Source organism: Garra rufa, chromosome 2, assembly GCF_049309525.1.
Source record: "Garra rufa chromosome 2, GarRuf1.0, whole genome shotgun sequence".
Taxonomy (NCBI): Eukaryota; Metazoa; Chordata; class Actinopteri; order Cypriniformes; family Cyprinidae; genus Garra; species Garra rufa.
This window is the reverse complement of record NC_133362.1, coordinates 48,426,411-48,432,410: the sequence shown is the minus strand read 5'-3', so window position 1 is coordinate 48,432,410 and position 6,000 is coordinate 48,426,411.

Genomic DNA, 6,000 nt, shown 5'->3' with positions numbered 1-6,000 from the left:
CCAGATCCAACATGTGCGACCCTGTAATTACTTTTCCCTTAAACACAAACTCACCAGAATCAGTCCATGCAGACAACTGTTTAGCATTAGACATTTTATTCAAAATGAATTTTATGTTTTTTAAACTCCTCTGTGGCACATTACTTAGGATTTCATTAACAATTTGATCTGAACCGTCATAGCTAGCAGGTGCAGGTGCACTAACAGGTGTGATAGCAGGTGCTTCGATAGCTGATGTGGCAGGTACACTAGCCGATGCTGGGGTATGTGTGTCATCCTCTTTAGGTAGAGTAAGGGTTAAGGTACCACTCTCCATATCACCTTGTTTTACTATGGACAAAAACCTTTGCAAAGTATTCGAATAAAGTTTGGCCTTCCCGTGCGGGTCCAAATCGTTTCTTTGTAATATTCTCCTTATAGCATCATCCAAATCGTTCTCCACCACTTGCTGTATTGTCTCACGAACATTCCCGCTTTTTAATTTATTCAGTTGATTTTGAGGAATTACGTACATTCGTTCTGCGTGTTCCATAATCAGCTTTGTCGGGATGAGATTAAGCTGGTAATAAAAGGGATCGCCACACTTAACAAAGGTAACAGAAATCCGCCTCGTTGATTAATCATTCGTTTTTTTCTATTGATGTTAATCTTTTTACTCGCTGCATATTTAATCTCCGTTTTTCTCTTTTTTAACCTACGAAACTGTGTAGGGTTTAGAGGTATTGTACCGTGAAGTACATTAAGAGCAATCTCGCACAAGGATAGAATCAACTGATCAGACGCCGACTGCAAAATAAGCCGTCGTTGCGTAGGCGATGCCTTATATAACAATTTTAAAAGAGGGAGATTTTTACAAAGTCTATCACTCATTTTTACCCCGCAAACTACCGACTAGTTTTCTGTATGTACACCACCTGATACTCTGAAAACAGATCTGTTCTGAGACGAAAACGTTCTGGTGTTTTAGCTTTAAAGTCAATCAAAAGATATCCATAAGGATGTTTGGTTGCATTGTGATAACATTCCATGAAAAATTTTGTATTACCTGGATAAACCTGACGTCCTAAAACTGAAATTTGCATGCTGTCGCGTATGTTTTTGTACAATATTAGGTAGCTAGCATTGAGGTTAATTGTCCTGCTGGTTTTGCTTTGAAAAAACAGATTCTGAGTTAACAGCATAATTGAAAACGATTTATGATGTACATATTTTGTGAAGGCTCTTACAACTTCATCGCTCGAAAAAGCCTGATCCATCAAATCATCCGCTATTATTAAAGAATTCTTATTAGGCGGTAATATCGATTCATCACACAGGGATTTTGGTATACCTTCAATAAAAATAATATCATACAACGACAACAGTTCATCATACATTGGTTGCCAACAACTATATAAAAACACAATGTTATCAATTTTTACATTGATCAGTTTGTCTGCATTACACAATAAATTTTTTACAAACACAGTTTTACCACTCCCGCTGGGACCAACTATTAATGCTGCATAAGGAAATTGAAGACGAAAGTCAAAATCTGTTTCAACATAAACGTTATGCATGATAGAAATATCACTAGTAACCGTAAGGCACAGTTGAGTAGTCTGCTTGGAGCACACGTTTGTCATAAACCACCTTGAATCTTTTCAAAACTGATTTATTATGCAATGTGAACTTCTTTTTATTTCGCACAATGGTTTCGGTACGTGTGAGCAGGTGTCTAGTGTCACGTGATGATACATAACCCTGTACCAAACACACCATACTTTCTAAGGTAACAATGTCTGCGTTTGCAGCCTTGAGGGTTATACCTTTGGATTTAAGAGTGACTTTATTTTTTGCAGTTCTAAAACTGTACGATTTCGGGCCTGTTGAAACGAATTCGGTGATGAAGTCTTCGGGGTCAAGTTCGTTAGTCAAATCCCCCAGATATGCACCTGTTTGCGGCATCCAGTCACCATTTTTTGATACAAATAACGCACTGTCGGTATCGACATACAGAACACGCGGTCCTAATCGATCCATGATATTATAAAGTTCAAGACGCCCGTAAGCAGTTGTGAACGCACCTATGAAAATGTTCACATCATGCGCAGGTGCCGGATCGCCATCTGGGTAACACCATTGTATTAACGCTACCGAGTCTGACACAAACGCGAAGTGTTTAATTACGCTCGCGTTTCCGAAGATGTGACGTGCGAAATCTTCGGGATCTGTTAAAAGTTCTGCCGTAGGTAAATTGCAACGAAGAGCGAAGCGTCCCCACAAGGAATTTAAGAGGTACTTGTTTATAGCTCTACGTGCTGGATTTAATACGATTTTGTCAATGTCAAGTTGAACTCCTTCCTTCTCAAAATACTGATTAACGTATTCCTGTTTTTCTACCTCCGTCACGACGTGTGGCGGAAAACCTGAAGCCTCCTGTTTGAATTTGAGAAAGGTTTTAACATAATCACTGAATAATTTGTCTGAAGTGTCGGGGAAATGCCATACTTCATGAATTCTAACAATCGAATATCCTTGAGACAAAGCGCGTGAGAGTTCGACAGAGACCCATGTGCCTGAGATGGTTCTCTCTTCATCAGTGTGCTGACACTGTGTCTGAAGGTGATTATCTGCGCATGTCCGACACAACGCAAACAACAGTTTGGATGAGGGCGATCTATATGGTAACACAGGGTGATATAATTCACGCGGGGGTAACACATCACATTTTATTAAGCCAAAATACGATTCGACAGGGCCAAAATCTTTTAAAATGATTTCAGGGTGACCGATAGGATAAGTTTTAGTTGACTGCACAAACGGATAAAGCGAGGTTACGTCAAAATACGAAATGCGTTCTTCATCGCTGACTTTGTGATACAGCTTGAGTGCGTTTGTGCGTCCACCAAACAGGGCTTCGCGAGGATTAAGCCGAGCAGGCGCCCTGTAATTAGCCATAAATGCTCTGACTTCAGGGTCATTTTGTTTGGCTTTCTCCCACTGACATTCCCAAATCTCCTGTACTTTGAGATTGTAATTTTTACGCAAAACTTCCAACTTGTTATCAGATTGTCTTCTGAGCACACCAAAAGGTGTTTTTGACACAGGGTTCAATTCGTTAGGATTAAAACGGCAACAGTGCCCGTGCCAGAAACAACCCTGGAATTCTAACGCTATTCTATCCCCATTAAGTTCATAATAACCGTCTACGTGATATTGTCCAAATTTAACCTCGCCATGATTTAATGCGTGATGTACATCAACGTTTCTACTTGCTTTAATATATTCCAACCATTGAATGGAAGGATTTGAGTAAGATTTGTACTGATTGATGTATGCGTTTTTGTGCGTTAGAGCGATGGTGTTTTTGGTTAAAAAAAGCGTTTTGTAAACTTTCATAGCACACCCCGCTAGCGTCACACAGCCGAACGGATCGACTTTTGTACATTCGATAAACTCGTTTCTGTATTTCATGCAAGCCTCCCGTAATAACACAACATCATTTTTGCAGTACATACCGAGTTGTTTTTTGAAGTCAAACACCTGACCGGACACTGTGTTATACCAGGAGTCGAATTTCTCGCGGTCAGAATCACACATTGCTTGGTACCCGTAAAAGTTTTTCTCAGGATACGGGCCGACATAATTTGTATTCTCCAGACGATTAAAATGATGAGGGAAAAAACCCTTTTCAGTTGTGTTTAGGTTTAAAGCGTCTGGTAATTTTGACAGCTTCATCGGGAGAAAGCTATAACTGTCTATGTATCTCTGTCTAAAAACACGATCATACATATAGGTAAGTCTACATCCCTGAAGTATAATTTTAGGCGATAGTCCCTGGCTCGTAAAATACTCGAGCAATATAAAAGAGTCGAAACCTGCAGAATTGTGCGCGATAAACGTAAAATCTGCAAATTTTGGTCGTCTGAAATGTTTAACCATTCGGTCCACGCAGTCCATACCCTCCGCTGAAAACTCCTCCCCTGACTGAGTGATAGCACACACGTAGTTAGCTGTGTGTTTACCATTTTCATACATCGTTTCAAAATCATAGTATACGATTCTGTCAGTATATTCATCCGTTTTGACAGGTTGTATATAACAACTGTGATGACCTTCGTCGGTCAGAACATCTCCGCAATGTACACAGCATGCCGGTGAACATTTGTGTTTTATTAATTTATCTCCTGACCATTTTGCTCGGTATTGTCTACAGCACTTGGCGCAATATTTTACTAACTGGCACTGTGATTTCACACCTTCACTTTGTTGTTTATGCATCTCATAGCAGAAGTCAGATCGACAATATCGCAAACAATCCTCACATTGTCTGGATTTCTTAGGGTGTGTGTAACACGCCGGATTATTGCACACATTGCACGTGAATTTACAATAATGCAAACTACGATCGTTAAACCCTTGATAACAGTAGTGGCAAACGTACGAGTAACCTAAGAACGCATTCAAATTTTTGATCAAATAATAGTGGTCATTGTGGAGATAAAAATGTACGGTCTTTGTGTGTGGTTCATCTGTGTTTTTAAACACTACCAACTGGCCTGCACAAGTTCTGTGAAAGATGACTATTTTTAAGTCTAGCCGTGATTCGAATTTGGAAACATCGTGAAATGCGATTTTGTTTTGCGGATCGTACCCTAAATCTGTATGTATTTTGTAGGCAATTCTCACCAGTTCTTGGTCGGAAGTTTGCGGATTTAGAAAATGTGCCAGACAAATACTGAAACACATATTGTCTGCTATATTTTCAGGTATGAACAAATTCATCTTATTTTTTTGAATGACTTCGTTGTGGGCTAAATCACGCAACTTCCTACGCGCACCGCCTTGTCTATTTCGAGCTACGGACACACGTAACTCTAAACCAGAATCAAACATCACATCGGTATTGCTTTGTACTGTACGTTCAATTTGATCAACAAATGTATTAATATCGTGATCGTTATTAGGGGTTAAAACAGCATTGATATCTGTAGGTAGACTTTCACCTTGCAGAGACACATTTAGAAAACCTGTTTCACCGCCCAATAGTCTAGAAAAACCTACAACCTCATTCAAAATATCCTGCAAAAATATATGGTAGGCTGCATAATCATCCGTGGCGATTTCACGAAAATTGATAGTTCTGTGAATTTCTAAACCATTAAATCGCGGTCTTGGGACAACAGTAAAATTACCCACACTACCTCCTTCTCTTATTAGTTTTTCTATAAAATCAGGAGTCAGACCCATATTAGCGGCTGTCGGATCATAACTTGACGCTTCATCATCATCATCATTATTATATCTGCCGTTACCACAACCACCACCAATCTGTTCATCGTTGCTATGTACAGACATACCCAACCATTCATGTTGTTCATCTACTAACTCATGTAATCTTTCGGTTATGTTAAGTGAATCAGGATGCAACATACGTAGCTGATTATTAATCAGAACGCGTAACTGATCGCTATTGTTTTGAAAATCATATCTAGGTCTTAATGATCTCTGATCATCTTCTGACACATTGTCATGTAAATCATCGTGACACCTTTTACCGCTCATTTTTTTATTTTTTATTTGTATTTTTTAATAATTAAGATTTTCTTAAAGACAAACGTGTGCACCTTGAAAACAGCATACAGCATTCAGTATACCAATATAACCAGCGATACCAATAACATACGTTGAAACGAATACAACAATAATACACACAATAATGAGTAATCAAAATAAATCACAATGACAAATCAAAACACCACCAAAATACAGATTTTCTTAAAGACAAACGTGTGCACCTTGAAAACAGCAAACAGCATTCACTATACCAATATAATGAGAGATACCAATAACATACGTTGAAACGAGTACAATCAGAATACAAAAAAATTCAAAATCAGCACCAAAATACAGATTTTCTTAAAGACAAACGTGTGCACCTTGAAAACAGCAACCAACATTCGCTATACCAATATAATGAGAGATACCAATAACATACGTTGAAACTAATACAATAAT